At 45.4% G+C, this 21,336-nt stretch overlaps 1 protein-coding gene across 5 annotated transcripts in view; it reads left to right on the top strand.

Annotated features, from left to right (window-relative positions):
* Positions 1-21,336, top strand: part of dnc (phosphodiesterase dunce) — a 526,810-nt gene that overhangs the window by 281,792 nt on the left and 223,682 nt on the right. The window lies entirely within an intron of this gene.

Genomic DNA, 21,336 nt, shown 5'->3' with positions numbered 1-21,336 from the left:
TTTAAGTACTTCCGGCGCGCTCCGAATGTGATCGTAAGATGGTTTTAAGATGAATCCTATTCTGATTATGCGGATTTGTAGGTTTCACAAAGCCGTCGTAGTTTACTACCGCGACCTTCAGTAGCACTCAGGCCCCTTTGATTTGCGTCACTCTTCTGCATACTGGAATTTTCCAGCATTTTGTTCTTCTCAGTGCTTTGTGTACTCTGCGGCCATATTATAGTCACTGCTTTACGTCGGCACAATATTCAGGATAATAGCACCCACGCACACAGAGAAATCGCTGGTACTCATTTCATTTGTATTACTGTACAGCAGCTATAGTTTTGCACTGGGAATTTATTGTGTAATTCTATATTTTAATTTCGCATTGCTTCGTATTTCATCTGAATTCTTACCCGTGGATGCTGTTTCTTGTATATATATATATATATATATATATATGAAGGAAAGAAGCCAACAGTCGGCGAGGCCAAGGAAAGCATTGGGGATTATACTTTGTCTTTTTTATTTTTTTTTTTATTTTTACTTGGATAATCAAAAAGTTAAAAATTAAAAAAATAAAAAAAAAAATAAAGAAGACAAAGTATAATCCCCAATGCTTTCCTTGGCCTCGCCGACTGTTGGCTTCTTTCCTTCATGGATTATAACGAGCACCCTCATTTCATATATATATATATATATATATATATATATATATATATATATATATATATATTCTGTAGGCATTCATGTCAACAGCGCTCAGTCTTCGCAAGATTTATATTCATATTGCGGAATCGCTCCGTTCCGTCCAGTTTATATTGCAACGAGGCTAACAGGTTCGTATACACGACGGCTGGGATTGACATGGCGACGCTCCCAGCTGTCTATGAGCAGCGCTGTCGCGTTCACTTGCCTGCTTCAAAACACGAATCACCAAGGCCACGTGCAGTCGTCCTCTCATAACCACGACGACTCGGCACCAGAACTCAGCGTCAAACTCCCTCTCTCCCCCGTCCCCGCGCGGGCTAGTTGCAGCGCCACAGCAGTCTGGCTGGCGAGGTGTTTAGTGTTTTTCCATAGCTAAAAACCTCATAATGCATTTGGGCTTCCAGTTTAGGTAGAAATGATTCTTATGTTTTTCAGAGTGCCGTAGGACAAATGTCATGGCGGGATGGAAACTCGTCATTACTTGTATCCCTAATTTACTGGTTTTTTTAGCATGTTTTCTTTTTTTTTTTTTTAGCTTTCAGCATTAAAGAACACAGGGAACATTGCCCTGAAACTGTAGCAGAGCCGCCGTAAAAGTTTCAAAACTTAGTTCAAAACTTGGAACGAACCTATACGGAATTTCCCTAGTACTGCCGTAAGAAACAATCATTATCGCGAAATTATATACCACTCTTTAAGCACGATCTAGTGTAGAGGAATCTGACGCGGCATGAAGACATGAGTTCCCAGCGAACAGAATGATAGAAAATAAATAGTTTAAAATTCTGACGACTAGTTAGTTGTTGGCGGGCGCATGCCGCGGATGGCGGCTCGAGGCTTGCTTTCATTTTAATTGCGTTCGTTGTAATTAATGAGAGTGATGCAGATGAGCTTATTGGTGTTATTTCAAGAAATATTTTAATTATACTTGAAAGCCTGCACTAGGAAAAACACATCATGGAAAAACTATACGTTAGCATTCTTTCCTCTTCGTCTGTTTCGTTCCCTGCAGTGTGAGTGGACGTATGACTTACGGGGGAACAAAAAATATGCGTTTACGGCGCCTTGTTTCCCATTATGTTTTAATTGGTCTACTGATTTCTGCACCACCAGATTTTGCTACCTTTTGCCTAATTTCTTAATTTAATTATATTGGACATTTTTGTTTTCCTTTGTATATCATTGCTTGAGCTAATTGAATGCACGTGTTCATGGTGCTACAATGTTTGTTTGTTTTTAGTATGATTCTATAGCATGCTTAGTCCGACTTTAGGTTGGTTTGTGGTGTTTAACGTCCAAAAGCAACTCAGACTATGAGAGACGCCGTAGTGGAGGACTCCGGAAATTTCGACCACCTGGGGTTCTTTAACGTGCACTGACATCGCACAGCACACGGAGACGTTAGGGCAGTAATCCTAATACGCATCAAAACAGAAATAAATATGCATTTCTTCTGTTCAGAGATAAAATTCAGTCCACTCGAAATTTCGGAGCATTTTTTTTTTTCGTCGTCCCCTCTAATCTCGCCTGCAGCGATGACGGTTCGCTCTCGTGAACCCGTCAACTTAATGTACGTTATAAGGGTCAGCCATTTTCTCTGCCACAGATGCAAGAAAATTGCTAATACTACTCGGGATCGCGTTAACAATGCAACTTTCGATAAATGCGACTAGATATCTGGAAAAATAATTAGATACAATTCATTTCCTTAAGGGCGCAACGCAGCAACGTTAAATGCTCCAGTGTAAGGCTTCCCTTGTGGATGCTTGTTGGTGTGAATGCACTTTGTCACACTTGTTTAATCACTAATTCATTCACTTGTGCTTCTGTTATCTCTCACACACTAGTTAAATGGGGCACACTAGTAAGATGCCACATTATGTGCAATACCACCGTACATAGATGAAAACCTCGGTATTAAATAAGCAAACCATACGAAAATCCCTACATGGCCTAGGAGTAGCATGTCTGATTATGCGACCAAGATCTCTAGATTCCTATCCGACCTTACGTTGTAATCTCAAAGGCGAAGCCCGACTTGGCAGCTCCTCCTTACTATACAAATATATAGCCTCATGGCGTCACACACCTCACCGACCATTTAATTGTCAGGCAGCACAAGGCACAATTGGCCTAATATTGGTATTGTGTTGGCATCCACCGGTAAATATAGGGCCAATGTGTTAGCATGTACCCAATATTGGCAGTGCCGCCTATTCCCGGCCACGTCTCCTGCCGTATAGGCTTGCTCGTGGTTTTTGACTTACAATGACGGTGCCTGATTTTTCTGTAGAATGGGTCCTTTAGAGCTGTCGCGCTGAAACTGCTTCAATCTGCGCGAATTCGGTCCTAGAACACTCTCCTGTCTACAATACCTGGGAATCTCTTATTCTCGAAACAGCATAATAATGACTTTTGTCTTTTCTGTTTAACTGGTTGAGCCTTAAATTGGAACTGCCTTCTTTATTATGATATTTTACCTCCGTTTGTTTTCCGTTGTGCCTAACTCATAGGCCAAATGTTTTGCCATGTAGTGTCTTTAAATGGCGTCAATATGCATAGCCTATTCAGCCACAATGGCTATATGCTACCGTACACCGCATACGTCGAGCGACCATAGCATTAAGCGATTGCTTGCTCGCCCATGTATACGAGGAAAGAAGCCACCGGGCTGCTTGCTGCTGGAGACATATCGCTTATTGCGCGCGTATTCGTTCATGACTTTCCGCGAAATAAAAATTGCGAGAAGCAAGAAACCGTCAGAGCGACCTTCTGTTTGCTTCTTTTCGCCAGACAAGAAATCTCGCCGCCCATCTTGGGCGTAAGAGATCGAGCGATATATGAGTGCTACTATATAGGAACGTCGTCTTCGCAGACCCCGTGCAGCGTATACAATACGGCCTCCGTTCAAGTGACCGAGAATGTATGGTGTTGAAACGTTTTAACTCATCCTTGCGGATGGCGCGTGAAGATATTGCCGACGACGCGTCGCCTTGAGGAATATTATTTTTTTTTCCCCTTTAAAGCCTTGCTCTAAGCGTGGCTTGCGGACACTTGTGACGCATTTAAAAGCTTTCGGTAGAAGACTAAGCCTTTCTTCGTCACGTATTCGCGCTTACGAAACTCGCGCAGAACACATCCGTAAGACGCAGGTGAGCCGATAAAGAGGTCATGCGATATCCCTTGTTTCCGGACCAAAGCTGGTACTTATCAAGCTCCATCTCGCGTCTATATTTAAAGGGAGCTATTAACTTTACGCACAAAGCCCTGACACGTGCATTCCATCGTTATATGCAAAACCTACGTTGTCTCCCGGGATCTATACACGCAAATGCGTATGCTCTTCGAATAGCAACAACTGTTTTGTCGGACAGAGGACTTCCTTTAAAAACGCCTTGCTTCTGGAAAGCGCTTATACAGACAGTCGTCTCTCATTTTTGCTTTTTTTTTTTTTTTTGCATTTTAACATGAGTGCGCTTTAAGAGGCGAATATATTTTTTTTTTCGTGCTATTGGCCAATCCTAAACGCTTTAGAATGCTCGCTGCGATCGATTGGCTTGTTTTCGAGATCGGCCGGTAAAAACCGCAGGACAGATGTCGCGCCCTTGCACCGTCCGATGAGCTCCGGAATCTCGCCTGAAACATAAGTCTACTCCAGACAACTCAAGCTCTCTCGATGGAATCCAGTTCTCAATGCCTTGTCCTGTTTACTTTCATTTAATAATTGTTTTTTTTTTTTTTTTAACTCGCTCACGCCTAATTCGTGCCAGTTTCAGCTGTGTTGAAGAGGTATTCAAAAGCTCTACCTTGCGTGGGGAAAAAAAAAAAAAACTAATTTCGGTTTCAATTTTTTTTATTCATTGCTGTCTTCGACATTTCGACGCCATATTCATTTCATCGGTTGAAAGCTCGATATCGGTTGAGTATATCCCTTCGAGCGCACGGTAGGCATGTGCCCTATTTATTCTCTTAGCCCTTTCCGCCTCTGTGGCTGACGCCAAACCGGTACCTCCCCGCCTTTTCTAATGGAGAGAGTACAAGTTGCAATGAAGTGGAGAGTACAAATTGCTGTGTATGTGTACGATGTAACATACATATTTGAATGTGCAGAGGAGGAGGAGGAAGATGAGGAGGAAAGGCAGGGAGGTTAACCGGTAAAGGAACTAGTTTGCTACCCTGCACTGGGAGAGAGGGGTAGGTGGGTATAAAAGTCCTTTCGATCAGTCCTGTGCTTTTCACAAAGCGGAGCAGTGCTTGGGAGGCCTTCACCGCAGACGATCGCCGTGGCCAGGGACCTATAGGACCTTAATTTCAGTCAGTGGGCGTCCATCTAGACGCTCCAGCGCATGGCATAGACACTGTCTTTCCTCGCTGTATATGGGGCACTCACAAAGAATGTGGCCTATAGTCTCGTCGCACCCGCAGTTTGTACATGCAGGGCTATTTGCCATACCTATCACGAAAGAATAAGAGAGAGAATGTGCAGAGGTTTGTGAGTACATAGTGCAGGTCGCACATTTATTTGCTAAATGTTCGTGTGTTGTTTTGCTGCCGAAATTTTGCCCGAAAGCGGAGCCCGTTTAAAGCCGGCGTCCTGTCAAACATCGTGGAACCCAGGTGCGCAAAAATTAAGAACCGATGTTTTTTTTTTGTTTGTTTTTTTTAATGCGGGACCGTTATGTTTCATTACGAGGAAAGGCAGCGACATTCGTTCGTCCTTCGTGCTCGCGAGATGGTCATTAGTAATGGCAAGAAAAATAGCGTGTAGTCATCAGACGCCTGTGTACATAATGCGCACAGCAAGCCCAGCATGCACGATGCATCGCTGGATGCATCCAAACCCACCTGCTACCAAGGCAACCGTCGCCTTAGACAGTCCGATATATTTCGCTCATATATGCATACTCGACGACCCCTATGTGACGGAAGTTCCGAAATTCGTATTAAAGTTTTGACGCCACCGTTTGTTGCACGGCGTCACGGTTGGTGTCACACGATTACTCGTTGCTTATAGCGTACATCTGTCAATCAAGTTAGATGCTGTATTTCGCGACAAGGATTCGAACCCATGGCATAAGTGCCTCCAGTTGTCTGACTTCAAACCTAGATTTCGACGATTGCGGCTCCCAAATACTGCTTGAAGCGCTGGCACACTACATCAAAGAGACAAACACACACACCGCACACAATAAGAGCAGAAAAGAAAAAAAAACATTATTGCATGTTAAAAACGTAACTTAGAAACATCTCATCCATAAGACTACATTGTTTTTATATTCATACGCATGAGCACCGCCGCGGTGACTCAGTGGTCAGGAAGCCTGGGTACTGAATCCAACTATGCAGGATTTAATTCCGACCGCGGCAGCCACCTTTCGTTGGAGTCGAAAAGCAAGGCGCCCGTGTGCTACGCGGTGTTAGTACACGTTAAAAAAAAACCCCAGGTGATCAAAATTTCCGAAGCCCTCTACTATGACGTCTCTCAGCCTGACTCAGTTTGGCACGTTAAATTCTAAAAAGCAAACCATGATGCGCGTAAGCATGATGTTTGCCGAAGTTTGTTTCTAATGCGAAACCATTAGATGGTTCATCGCCATAAAAATTATCTGACAATGCCCATCCGCAAAAAGTGCGTCGAAAACATCACCATTGGTCAAGCAGGACAAATGTCACTACCGCGAGGACCACTCTGGAAGCGGCGCCAAGCTTGAAAGGGCCCGTTGGCCTACTCGACAAATTTGAGTGTCCACCCAATGAGTCGATGGCTTAATCCACAATTCAGGGCTCTCCCCGAAAATACCCGATTGACTCGCACCGGCCGCCAAAATTTGGGGTTCCATCCCGAATTTCGCGAAGTTGAACTTGGGCCACCCAGCAAATTTCAGGATGTGCTCCGAAATTTCGGGCAGGCTCGGACCATCTCTAAAAAGAAACATATCGACGGTCCACCCGAAAATAGTGCACTGACTGGAACACTGCTTCATTGCTTTCGCACTCAAAGCGTGGAAGCTGTCTTGAGTGCCCTCTCTATTTTTTTGTTCATTTTCTTCAGACATCACACAGTCATCACTCACAAGGCCCTGTCGCATTTGCGTATGGAGTGAAAGCACTAAAAAAATAAAAAGGGCGGGGAGGGGGGGGGGATGCTAAATCACGCGTTTTTTGAAACCGCGCGTGATGTTTTGCGCGAGATTGACAAAATTTGCTCAGCCAAGATGCCAGTGGTAATAGGGTTTTCGAAATTCTAAACACACATGGCTAGCACTGCTAAATTTAATAGTTGCATCTATTTATGTCAGCAATTCGTTTACAAGCTTACTAGTAAACATTATTCAACTCTTCTCGGGTATTTTTCAACACTGGTAGCATTAGGCTCAGAATTCGTGTTTACAGCTCCAAAAGCTTATATTTAAAATGTAATTACCGGATTTACCAACGTAGAAAAAAAAAAAAAGACTGACAGACCAGCTTGAGAACACGTAACTCTGTTTTCGGAACATATTGAAAAAGACGCATGGTTTGTACCGGGTCTATTATGAGAGCAGGTTTTTGTTTAGAGCACCCTTGTTTAAACAAATTGCTTTCCGGATGAGCAAATAACAAAGTTTTTGCGCACGGTTTCGCCTGTCATGTCATTTTAACACGAGTTCTTTCCACGATCTTTCTGTCAAAGATTGTCTTGGTCAGGTGGGTGATTTGTTATTCATTGACTTATTCGTGTCAAATCCGTGTTGTAGAAAACGTGCAGGTTTTCTCTCTCCCTCTCTGCTTGGTTTAGTTTTGTGATTTTTAACGTCTCAAAGTGCCTCGGGCTTTGACGTACACCACGGTGGCGGCGTCTGGAATAATTTTGATTACCTGGTGTTCTTTAATATGCACTGGCATTGAACAGTATACGGGCGCCTTGAGTCGCGCGTGCCTCGAAACCCTACCTGAACCCGGCCCGAACCCGGCCCGAACCTGGTTCGCACCTGGGCTCCTAGGCTGAGTACATAGTCGATCACCCTGACCACTCAGCCACCACGCCAGGGTCTCAAGCGCTATATTACCGAGGGCACCCGCATAATTTAATTACCTGATGACGAGCTCTTTTTTTTTTTTATCAATATAGCGCTTCCAAATGTGGCGCTCGCAAACGTGAATCAAAGTTATTTTGCGTTTTCTTTGTGTATTACTTCAGACAATGACACTGCTAGCGTAGCGACTGTTGTCCTTTCATAGATGGAATATGCGTTGTGCAGTGAGATGCTGTCTGGAGGGAACAAAACGCAATAGCCCCTGTAGGCACGTACACGTTGTTTCGATTCGGTTATTAGCTGCAAGTGATTCGATGGTATGGTCTACGTTCTCTAATTCATGGCTTGTCTTCGTGTAAAGCTTACAATAGTTAGACGTTAACCAGACGAAGACAAGTCCACTTGTTGAAACGTTGGCTCGAGTTGCGAACTGAGGCTCCCTCTTAACCCTTGTTCAGAGCTCTTAGATATTATTTGTAACACTCGTATATCTTTCGCGTATAAATCCTGCTCGGCTGCGTCGATGCCAAGCACACTATTTGAAACAAGACGCCTGGCATTCTCTCTCCAGGATTCTTCAGGATACGTCTTTTTTGGTCTGAAGCGACGACGCGATGGAAAAGGGTAGCTCTGCTGCCGGAAAAGGGAACATGCTGTTCATACGTGCAGATCATATTCAGGAGTACATGAACTTGGCCTCCGAAATGATTTGTCGACATCCGACCGCATCAACAAACTGAACAATCGGCTCTCTTGGTCGTGTAGCTATGTGCCCATGGTTATTACTTTATCTCGCTGCGAATGTTTTTACTAGTAACCTTATTGCTATTTATTATATAACTGGAGTGTTGACGTCCTCATGAGCCAGCAGTATGCATGGCAATGCTGGCCGGCCTAGTTAATATTTGTCGTGACTCGGTGGAATCTGGAATATTCTTTTGAAATAGGACCTCAATACATTGCATAACCCCCAACCCCAATCTCATCCATTTACTTTGCTTTTGTTGGAATAAAGCCCCTTGACCATCCTCCTAAGGCAGCGTGGTAAACTTACCAGGAAGCTTTTTTTTTTATTATTCCCTGCACAGACATCGGCATCCCGAAAGCCGAACCACAACGCTGGCATGCAGACATGCCTAGAATCCTCTCCCGTTTCCGATCCCATCCCTGTGAATTCCTCCGCTTCACGCGTGCGATGAATTTTCGGCTGGACACTGATGATGGATACAAATCAGCGCGAACTATAGACCTCCCTTCTCACCACGAACGCATTCCTTTGGTCTCATAGGCGCCAGGTAGCTGCGGAGACGTGCCCCGGGATCAGTTACCACCACTGGCGCCTCAAGGCATACATTTCCGCACCATCCCAGAGCAGTCTGGTGTCGGAGCGAATCGAGATGAGCTTGCGCAACAACCGCAAGGGGCGACAGCGCACCTCAGTAATGTCCTCATTGAGGCCACGCGGTACGAATCCTCGAGTGACCGTGCTTTGGGACCTCGCGAAAGAATTACAGAACAAAATAAAGAGAATGTAGATCTACAAACTGTGGAATGCCGTCCAAAGCTTCCACCCAACCGAAGCCGTGACTCTTTGAATATTAATTATTCTCTCTTTCTCCCTCTGTTTCTTGCTATATGTATGTATACCTCCTCCTGTTTTATTTCGGTGGCGAAAGGTTATCGCGTGATCTCGGTGGAATCCGCGTACTCCCCGACCCCTGTTCTTGTGTCCGTACTAAGAGGCCATTAGAGTTCAGTCTGCGTGTGGTGAGCCGATGTAGCGACGAGAAAAGGCGCTTCGTAATTAATTATCTCCCCGCTAATGGGTAGATAGCAACGACCGGTCGGTTCCGAGTTTGCGCAGCTTTTGCTAGCACTTTGTCCCCCATGGCCATCGCTTATCAGGGACTTGTGCAATCAGGCTGAAACGCCGCTATCCTTGACAATGCTTGGCTCCGAGAGGTCCGCCAGCACCGAAGTTGTTTTGGTTGTTTTGTTTTTTATCTAAAATCTCTCTCCGAATTTTTCTGTGCGATAACGACGTTCACTGGCATTGCATTGCCGCCTACGCTGAATCAGTTACATCGTTTACCTGTCCAGCTTACACAAAGAGCAAGTATCGCAAGTTGGGTCATACACGGGGAGGAAACTTTCCTGGCTCAAACATCCGGCTCCTATCTTTGAAAAGTGCTTGTGTTGGGGCTGTCTAAAATATTTTACCTAGTATCATGGGCTGATCAGAGCGATTTTGCGGTCTCTGAAGCATGCTGTAGTGAAGGGGTCCGTATTAATAATAATTTCCAGCGCCTGTATCGTTGGCTTTCACAAAAAAATGGTTGGTTTTGGTTCCATGGAGTTTAACCTCCCAAAGTGATTCAGGCTATGAGAGACGCCGTAGTGGAGGGCTCCGGACATTTTCTACCACCTGTGGTCTTCTAACCTGCACTGACATCGCACAGCGCATGGGCGTCTTGCTTTCCGCCTCCATCGAAAAGCGGCCGCCGTGGCCGGGATTTCACAAGAATGGTTTGGTTTGGTTTATAAGGTTTAACGTCCTAAAGGAATCAGACTATGCCATAAGACGTAGTGGAGGGCTTCGGAAATTTCTACCACCTGGGATTCTTTAACCTGCACTGACGTCATACAGCACACGGGCGCCCAGCTTTTCACCTCTATCGAATAGCGGCCGCCGCGGCCTGGACTCGATCCTGCGTCTTTTGGCACTGTAGTCGAGTGCCCTAACAACTTCACCGCCATGGCGGGTCACAAGAGTGCGTTATTGCCTACATAACAAATATAAGAGCCCTTGATTTACTTGCGTTACTCGTATGAGAAGCAGCACAAGGTCATCGCATTGTACGGAAGGACGCGTTGAGTTCCCTGCCTCCTTTTTTTGGAAGTTCATATTCGTTACTATATGCCTCGTGACTACGTGTACTGTGAGGCAAATAAGACGCACAGAGCTGACTTACACGCAGAAAGCGCAGTGTTATCGGCTCGCGCAGTAATTCGAATTTTAAATCATTTTCTCTGATTCTAAGTTAAAACATCTTTAATTTTTATCCCGGTAATATTGATTAGATTTTTTTTTCCTGCCTCATAGCAGCAAGATATATATAGAGGGTGCACAGCAACCATAGTTCGGCATAAAGAAAGTAACAAATATCCCGTAAAGAAAAGTGTTAGGCAAGGAGACCGATCTCCCCAGTACTATACACAGCTTGCTTAGAAGTATTCAGAGACTTGGAATGGGAGCAGTTAGGGATAAGAGTAGATGGAGAATACCTCAGTAATGTGCTATTTGCTGATAACATTGCCTGCCTAAGTAGCTCAGGGGATGAATTGCAGAGAATGATTGATGACCTAGACAGAAAAAGTAAAAAGGTAGGCTTGAAAATCAATATGCAGAAGACTAAGGTAATGTTCAACAGCCTTGGGAAGGAAAAGCAGTTTACGTCAGGTAGCGAAGCACTGGAAGTTGTAGGCGAATATGTCTACTTAGGACAGGTAGTAACCGCAGATCCGGACCATGAAAAGGAAATAACAAGAAGAATAAGACTGAGATGGACCGCATTTGGTAAGCACTCGCAGATTATGACTAGCAGCTTACCGGTATCGGTCAAGAGGAAAGTATTCAACAGTTGCATCTTACCTGCACTTACCTATGGGGCTTAAACGTGGAAGTTAACAAAGAGGGTTCTACTTAAGTTGAGGACAACGCAGAGAGCTATGGATAGAAAAATAGTAGGGATAACGTTAAGAGATAGGAAACGTGCAGAGTGGGTCAGAGAAATAACTCACGTCACTGACATTCTAGTGGAAATCAAGAAGAAATGAGCATGGGCAGGACATGTAGTGCGAAGATAGTCGCTTAGGGTAACAAAGTGGATTCCAAGGGAAGGAAAGCGTAGCAGAAAATTAGGTGGGTGAAAGAGGTTAAGAAGGTCGCAGGGGTCAAGTGGATGCAGCTAGCACAGAACAGGGTTAATTGTAGTAATATGGGAGAGGTCTTCGCCCTGCAGTGGGTAAAGTCAGGCTCAGGATGATGATAATGACCAGCCGCACCCTCTACAACTTTCTCGGGGTACGCAATCAACGCTTGCTCCCAAATTAAACGTCTTGAAATTCAGCGCTTCCTGTGCCATGGTTTTCCTGGCCGCATTTCCATGCTGGTTTGCGTGCGAAACGTCGACACGCTTACCTGGCTAAAGCTCCGACTCCAGCCCTAGCCAGTGCACCCCGTGTCGAATTAAGTGTCAAACGCTCGAGGCCCCAGTGTCACCGCAGCGTCATCTAGAACCGCGTTGTTGGATAACCGCGAGAGGAAAGACCTCTTCCGCTACAACGTGGAATGACAGCTTGATGCTCAGCGCATGTTTCCTTCCCCATAGAAAATGCGAACGATTAAACAAATATGGGCACACTGAAAGCATTGCGCAACAAGCCCTCACCTCGGGTGCACAAGCACAGGCGTGCAAAGAGCGTTATTACCAATGAGACCGTTTTCTTGTTCGGCAACCAAGATCTAATAACTGTTTGTTTGTTTGTTTGTTTGTTTGTTTGTTTGTTTGTTTGTTTGTTTGTTTGTTTGTTTGTTTGTTTGTTTGTTTGTTTGTTTGTTTGTTTGTTTGTTTGTTTGTTTGTTTGTTTGTTTGTTTCCAGTCGGATAAAACTACAGAAAATTTCCTGTTGTTACGACAGAATTGCTGTGCAGTTTTTGACCGAAACCTGTTGGGACAACAGAATGTTCTGTAGTAACGTTAGAAATTTCTGTAATTGCAACAGAAAATTGCTACAGAACTACAGACAACAGAAATATACACAGAGAAACTACACAACTGCAAAAAAGTACTACAGAACTAAAGAAAAATCTGGCGTTTACGACAGAACTACAGATTATTTTGTCGTATTTTTGACACAGTTCTTTAGTTGTTTTTTTTTTTTTTTTTTTCGACTGGGTTTGTTTGTGTGTCTGTTTTCTTCCGCGGTAGGCTCTTTGCGAATTAAAGGGGTGGAGGAGGAGCGGAGATGTGCAGCTTAGTTTTGTTCAACCTACGTGAAAAAATAGGCTGCTCTAGAGCCACGGTATAGGCGAAGCCTTATTAAAAGTGAACCACTTCACCTTTATCATGACTTTAAGCACTGATCGACTACGCGAGGAGCGATCCGCCACTCTCTGCACTCCTTCGCTTCCGTCAGGGGGCGACTCTGTCTTACTATGCGGCCAGTATCGGCTGAGCCAGTTCGAAGGTAGGCAGCTACCATTACGCAACAGCGCCGAAGCCTGCCCGTAATGGGACGTGCCTTGCTGGGTGCCCCTCGCGAACCGGTCGCATCGGGCGAGTGATGACACTTCCTCGCAGCAGTCGAGCGAGCGGTCACACGGAACGTATCACTACATGAACGTGCGTTGCGCAACCGTTCCGCGCCTTCCCGTTGCCTTACTTGGCGGGCGGCAGCGAGGCGCCAGGAGGGCGATAGCTTAGCGTCGCTTGACAAATGACCTCCCTTCCTCGCCCCTCCACATCCCTTTCTTCCATTCCGGACAAACTTAACGATGACTCCACTGACCTGCCCTCTGATGCCTTGTGGAGAAGGCGCTGTCAGCCTATGTGAAGCAGAGTAGCGCTTCGGAATCAACAACGACGTCACTTCCGCGTAGCTTCCGGCGGTTGCTAAAAGACGCGTTTAACATTTGGAGTAGTACTACTACCTTGTTAGTGGTAGACTTCGTTAGTAGCTCGGTTATTGCGTCTTACCAAAAGCCTCTCCGTCCTGGCTGAGCTAGGTCAAGGTTCAGGGTGTACGAATTCAAAGGCGCAGAACTTATATGATATGGTATGTTACGTCGGAATGTCTGAGCCAAGGCCATAGCCCTAGCTTTAAGAATTCAGAATCACAAAACTAATACTGTATGATGTATATGGTAGGGTATGGCACGGCACAGTATTGTATGGCATGGTAGAGTGCGCTATGGTGTGGTATGGTATGGTATGGTATGGTATGGTATGGTATGGTATGGTATGGTATGGTATGGTATGGTATGGTATGGTATGGTATGGTATGGTATGGTATGGTATGGTATGGTTTTGGCCACACTGCCACCGTGGTAGGTTATTCCTTGAAGTTGTGATTATGCGTTTTTGAAAGTGTAAGGTCTCTCCTGATTCAGCTGGCGCGCTTATGCGAGTGGGCCACGATAGCTTATGAGCCTATGGCTGTGAAGCGTCAGTCATTCGTGATCCGGTCTAAATCGACCAATCGCAAGAAACTTGTTAATTCTGCTCGAGGAATATGAATGGTAAATGTTCTACTCACGAACAATTACACTGCATGTCACACAGGGAAAAAGTGTGGCACGTACAGGTACACAGGTGCATAAAAATACAGGTAGATAGAAATATATAACAGATATCACCAGCCTGTCCGTAATGTCTGCTACCGGAAGTGACGTCATCATACCAGGAATGCAACTATACGTTTCGCTGAATGTCGATCTTCATTGTGTCCGTGACGTTCACTCTAGACGCTTTCGGAGAAATATCTATATAACCGATGACGCGGGGAAAAGTCTGTCTGTGTGGAAACAGACGTGTACGTGCCCGCAAACGTAACAACATGAAAGAATGACACAAAACTCACTGTCAAGGCATCAACAGCTACTACTGCCCTCTCATCGCCAACACGAAGTAATTAGGCGCCCCTGCGAAACCTTTATTCATTTATTTCTAAGGGGCGTCGTGCGGGCTACACGTACCGAGCTATCTTTTTAACAATCATGTCTGTGGTTTCTGCATCTGATGTCAGGCGCACTATGAGGTTAGTCGCTGCGTCTAGTAATTCGGATTGGCTTTATTTTCTCATCTGGCGCTGAGGACGTGGCATGGTCGGAAAAGCCAAAGGGAACGCAAATATACTGCCAGACAGTATTACCGGCATTAGCGAATTCATGTAGGGAGAGCATGCAATCTTTTATTCAGCCTTCTCGCATTCATTTAATTGTTCTTTCCTTCACGCACGCACGCACAAACGAATGCACGCGCGCGTTCCCGCGACGAGAACGCACCTACTAGACCGCTTTCTTCCGAAGACAGGCACTACGTTTTAATTGAAGCGCAGCTGGAAGCCAAAACTAAGGCTGAGGAGACTTAGCCAAAACGTTCTAGTGGCGACATCTTGTGAAGCTGTGAAAAACCAAGGCGATATTCTCAGTGCGGCTTGGGAATGTTCTGCACTTGCGCTCCGTTTTGCATTTGGTTGCTATCATTGCGTTTGCTATGTCCCGCCTCCTGTCAGCCGTTGACGACAGCTCTCATTTCGCAAGAACGCCCCCCCGAAGCGTTCTGTTTTGACAAAGTGTCAAAAGATGTCGCGACCACCTTTACAACTCTGCGGACACTGAATATACCCTGGAAAAGTTTGCGGTGACTCCCTGTTCAGATGACAGGCGCCGCCAATTTCGAAAGAAGATTGATGTGAGCCTCGAGGGCTTGGCAAAGATTTACGGCCGCATTATGGTATACTGTCTTGTATACAAGGGTGAATCAGTAAGAAAGCATAGAAGCAATGCTCCTGGTTCAGATAACAGGAAATGAATTTATTGAAGCTACGGTATGTTGTAGCTCCTTTTGTGACCTTCATTGTCAGTAATTCTGTCGTTGTCGTTATATATACGATCTTTCTTTTTAAGCCTAGTTTCCCCGTTTACAAATAATGGCTTCATTTTTCTTTTCTTTCTTTTTCTTCTCAACAGAAGACCAGTAAAAGTATCGCGAAAATTCGCTGCAGATTTACATAAGTACAAGCTACTACTTCAATCACATTGTCTCTTCGCATCCGCTTCTCTTTGTTCTCGTTTATTCAGTAAGAGCTATTCTGTTTCGGACACCCACGTGTTTGCCTGATCCGTTGGCTTAAATTGGAGGAATGTGACGCTGTGACAAAAACTTTCCGTCGTCCTCACGCGAATGCGCATTGCGTATCGGTATGGCGACAATGCGCAAGCGCTCCACTCTCAGCACGTTTGTGCTGAGGGTGTGCGCATACCAACATGACAGCTGGGAAAGCTGCTTGCGCCTTAAAGCGCCGTTCAGAGCGGTACCAGCGCCGCGTGCCGTGGAAGATGAAATACCGCGGAGCATCCCGAGAGAGAGCGGTAGCGTACGTCTTCCGCGATGGCGCTCGCCAGTACCAGCGCCGCCGCCACGGGACGGAGCACGCGGCCAATATGGTCCTCCACTCTCCCGACCTCTTTCATCTCAGTGCAGAGCGATCACTTTCTCTCATCCCTTTCGACTCCTCTCCCTTTCATCATTTGGTACCCTGCTCGCGTCGGCATGCTCCGTCGCACGCGGAGGGAGCAGTGGTGCCGTAAACCGTGACGTCGTACGCTCCTCGGGTGCTCCTATGTCCCGGAGAATCGTGACTGGAGCGGAGGCAAGACGATACCACCTGGGTGCCTCAATCCCAATTCCGTTCAAAATCTGGCAGCAATAGCGTACGTCTTGGAGCTTGTGTAGTGTTAGCGGATAGGGAAACACGAATTGCGGTTTCCTTATTGTACGAGATCGCTATATATTTCTTTTTATTGCGAAAGCAATAATACGCCAGGTCTAACCGCTCGTCGATGTGTGCCGTGTCCGTGTCCGTGTGCACCCCTCATAAAAAGAAAAAAAAAAGAATCAGCCCGCCATGACATTTCAATTCACGTTATCCTTATGCCACTGGCAGGAGCGGCCAACTCGGATCGCTCCTTTCATACGGGACGTCGATATTAGAATCAGCCTGCCAGAACCGATTGCATTCTCGTTACCCCTACGACACGCAGGCGCGTAGGGGATTAACGTAGCAGGCGAAAGAAGCTTCCGCCTTTACTTTCGCAGTTCAACTGGGGTTAACCAGAGCTAAACCACAACTGGTTTTGTTCTATGCATTGAGTACGCTCACTTTATTATTTTGTGAGAGTACGTCACCTCGCTGATCTGCCCGCCTGTTCACGAGCACTGCGTGCTTAGACGGGCAGTGTGCTCAAATGAAGGCAATATTACGTACAATAAATTATTATTATTATTATTATTATTATTATTATTATTATTATTATTATTATTATTATTATTATTATTATTATTATTATTATTATTATTATTATTATTATTATTATTATTATTATTAGGAACTGAAAAAGAAAACGGGCGCGCACTCGGACCTATATCGCCAAACAAAAAGATACAGATGTGCCTTCGTCGTAACTTTTGCTTAGCTTTCATCGAACTTATGTAATGATTAACCATGTGAATATTTTAATATCCCTCAAATGCTCTAAATAGACTAAAATCATCGCAACTGACCTTCCGTAACATATACGAGGGCTTTTGATCATCCCACTGATACCTCGGAACATATGCACCAATATTTCCACGCCAAAGGTCGGGCAGAGAGAGCCAAATCTTTAGGTAGACGTTTTCCTAATGATACTTCTTTAGTATGTATAGATGCAACAGATTCATCGGTTGATAAGATGGTAGCTGCGGTCACCACAGAACGTGGTACATTCATTGAGGGCACTTATTAATAGTAATAAGTGTCCCCAATTATTATTAATTTGGGGCACTATGCGTACTTGGAAAAGAAACAGTCATTGCTCTAGCTGTTGCAGGAGCCCCGGCAGAAGCCATAGTCAACAACTCATAACTAACGATAAAGAATCGCACATTGGACGGAATCTCCCCACAAGCAGCACGTATTCTGCAAAAGTCTCAGCTGCACGGCGCATTCGCCTAATCTGAACGCCTGCTCATGCCTCCCTTGCAGATAATGAGGCGGCTCATAACCTAGCTCGAAAACTGTCCCGCCGAGCTGGGTCGTGAAGCCCACCCGCCATATACTCCGGCAAGGAGAGGTTACCAGACTAAGATTACCCCTGCTTGAAAAACGCTTACCAAGTGTCAGGCAAAATCGTGGCGTTAACTTCAAACCAACACCTATTCAAATTCCCAGTTATGTACCTTATATTCGGACGGATTCTACTGAGACAATTGGAAAAAAAGAGGTTGGGATACTAGAGCCGATTTAAATCGTGATACGTAACTGCCCACAGTTCGTACCCACGAGTCACTTGATACGCCACTTAACTGCGAAAAAATCCGCATGTACACCCCTCCTTCACAGCGTCTATTAGTTTCCGCACTTTAAACCTTAATTAACGTCAGCTCATACACTGACTGAAAATGCCGAGCGGCTTGGCGATGTCCGCCAATTGAGCTCTTGGCAAGATTGACTGTATTTGTGAGTGGGTGAAATAGGCAGACGCTTGCGTACAGTGATGTCAGTGAAGTTCAAATCAAGATTTTTTGAAAGATTTATTGAATTAAGTAAAGCCTGTTACTATCACCATCATCATATTCTTTCACTGCTGTGCCTCGAGGACAGAGCCCCGCCACAGTGACTTTGTGGTGTGGACGATCGGTTGCTGATCCCGAGGACACGGGTTCTATCTCGGTTACGGCGGCCGCTTTTCGGTGGAGGCGGAAACCAAGGGACTTGTGTACTATGCGATGTTCAGTTCAGTTCAGTTCAGTCGTTCAGTCGTGTCCGACTCTTCGTGACCCTGTTGACCATGTCACGCCACGCTTTCCGGTCTCTCACTATCGTTAGTGCAGGGTAAATAACCACAGGTGGTCGGAATTGCCGGAGTCCCCAGTACGACGTCCCTCATAACCAGAGTCGCGTCGGGATGTCAAATCCTATGCACTAAAAACTAAGCTATTTTGAGACTTGAATTCACTCTGTAAAGTGCAGCGTGCGGCCGCTCCGTTTGTGCACTTCGCTCCATTCGTGACGACGACACCGCAATCGGTCGTACGTCACGGCGCGAGGCGGTCCTGTCCCGCACGTCTCCTAGTGCACGCGGCGGAGCAGCAGCTGCCTTCACGTACGCGGCCGCCGACGCACGCCACTTGGCTGCGGAACCGCTCCGTCTCTTGCGGGCGGAAAATAACGACGGCCGCGTGCTAAGGCTAAATGCGAGTTAGCCGCCCTAACACTTCGGTTTTCACTTCGGTTTCAGGGCACTCACAGTCGTAGTCTACGACATTACGTGAACGACGACCGGACATAGACGTAAACCCCCGCTTCAACCAAGGAGTCGTATGTCTGACGAGATTTAAGGGCCCGTAGTGGGTTCGATCTCCATCCCAAAGCTGCTGCCCAAGATGGCAGCCCTTTCCGCCAATTCGGCCATGTGATGTGGTTCCATGGCGTCTCATAAACCGCTGAAAGAGGTATGAGAGTGTTGCACGATGCCGGATGTTTCAGACACCACACAACCTCTAAACGGCTGAGAGGAAGGTGTAGTGCTTGTAACACAGTCAAAAATAATAATAATAATAAAAAAAGGCTCCGATAGCCATACCCACAGTTGGAATGACTTCAAGGGCTTTATAAAAGTCCCAAAATGGTAAATTTGTGCCGCGCTTCAGACCTCGTACTCGAGTAAGGTTTCATTACCTTTGGTTAATGGTTTCTAGTGATACGTCACTAATGAAGGGTTGCGAGCTTCAATCCCGCTCACACATGCGTCTGAATGCGACTCTCCCGGCTTAAATCATCTCAAAAGCACAATTTCAACATGCTGCCTGTGAAAGTTCAATCGATTACATGATGACAGTTGCATGTTAAGATCTTGGTTAGCTTTTTACATGCACCATATTCGCTTCCGTCAAGTTTACTAAACCCTGCTGTAAAATATGAGCAAAACATCAGTGTCTATACATGGCGCTCAATAATCAACAAAGTGCACACGCAATTTATTGATAAAATCTTAGTTTACAAGACAATGCGGGCCTTACGACGCTAAATAGTTAGGCATTTAGCAGCCGATGAATATACAACAGGGTGCTCTAGAAACTTGTGTGCCTCTTGTTCTATTATGTATGGATGCGCACTGAACTACTATAAATCGAGCATTCGGTTGGCTGGGCTGACTACTGACGTGTTGCAGGTTACGCTGAGCGCGTCTGTATATTCTTACTTGCAACGTGACTGCATATCCAGGCGCTTTCGAAATTTGCGAGAATGAAAACCACTGCAAATAATGCGATAATAACATAGTCTTCCTTGGAAAACAATGGCTTTCCACTCAAAGCTCTCTCCTAAAAACTAACGTGGCCCTAACCTCATCACTTTACACAATCATTAATGCCACGTCAACACTAATGGATCAGTGGAATAACCATCGCATGATTTGGCCGCTGAAATTCGTCGAGCAAAATTTCGAGACCGTTTGCGGTGCAGCGATAGGATGCAATGTATCTTGTCCGCATTGTATTGTCACGTGGTGGTGACCAGAGTCGATGGAAAAAATGAAGAGTCTGTGATTGCGCTGAAGAAACTCTTTATTGGGCTGACTTGCGCCCGAAAAAGAACTAAAGAACTAAGCAACTCGGCGGCGGCGATAGCAACAAACGTGCTCGTCGATCGTCGAACAAAGAATGCCCGTCGCACTCGTCAACGCTCAATTTAAAGGCTGCTCAGAACAATCTATACATATAACGTCGCAACTGCTACCGGCAGAAGCTGGAGCATTGTAGAAAGACACACCAGTGGCCGGAATCTTCGAGACAGATCTCGGTGCATCTTGCGCTACAACGAAACTGATAAAGGTGTGTCTCCCGACATCGAGCATTAACAAACAAAGAATACAGAACTGATACGCGATCCAGAATCAGAGTGATAAGGCCGTATGCCGGCGGCTGTTGAAAAACAACAAATACAGTTTTGAAGGTTTAGCGGCAGTATTCGTAATGACATGTCTTGTGATCTTTTCAGTAGTGTGTTTACATTGGTGTCATTTCAGGGCGAGTTTTTTACTTCGTTTTGTGTTTGAGCACTTCAATTCTTCCAAGTTGTTATGACATATCACGCTTTCATGCCAAGTCTCCCTTTATCGCAATCCTGTGTTTGTGATGACGTTTTAGGAGTGTTTGAATAAATACATAATAAATGAACAGATAAATGCTTAAATAAGCGAAATGAGTGAAAAGGTAGTCAGAATGTAGTATTCTTTTTTATTTTACGCGTCACGACGAACGTGCTGCACAAAGGTTGCGAAACAGTAATAAACATTAAAATGGCTTTCTATACTGGACTTCAGCTTGGCCATTTTCAAAGAAATCATGTCCTTTATTGGCAGCTCCAGTGACATAAAACTGAATGGCTACACGGTGGCCAACCGCCGCGTGTTCTTAGTGTAAGTGTACATCGTTCGCGGAGGTCAACATCTGCACAGATATCTACCGCTCATTTTATTGCTGCTTCAGGCGACGTGCTTGTGAACGCCTTCGGTCTATGACGTCACCGATTTGCGTCAACCCAAATTCTGGCGATAGATTTATGTCGACCCAGAGCAGGTGTCTGTCTTAAAACCGGAAACGTACACTTCTGCATTTTATTTTATTTTCGCTTATCTCTCTACCCATGCTTGTTTCGGAGCTTTTCCACAAAAACTATCGCGCTCTGCAGAATAGGGAACGTGGGACCCGAAGCATATCTTAGTTCGTTGACGAATTTCGGAAGTGGTATAGTGTATAGCGGGCAATTATGTTCGGAAAATTCTTCTTTTATGTCAAAT

This window comes from Amblyomma maculatum, chromosome 8, assembly GCF_055883805.1.
Source record: "Amblyomma maculatum isolate TAMU_Amacu chromosome 8, ASM5588380v1, whole genome shotgun sequence".
Classification (NCBI taxonomy): domain Eukaryota; kingdom Metazoa; phylum Arthropoda; class Arachnida; order Ixodida; family Ixodidae; genus Amblyomma; species Amblyomma maculatum.
This window is presented reverse-complemented; position numbering and strand designations above follow the sequence as displayed.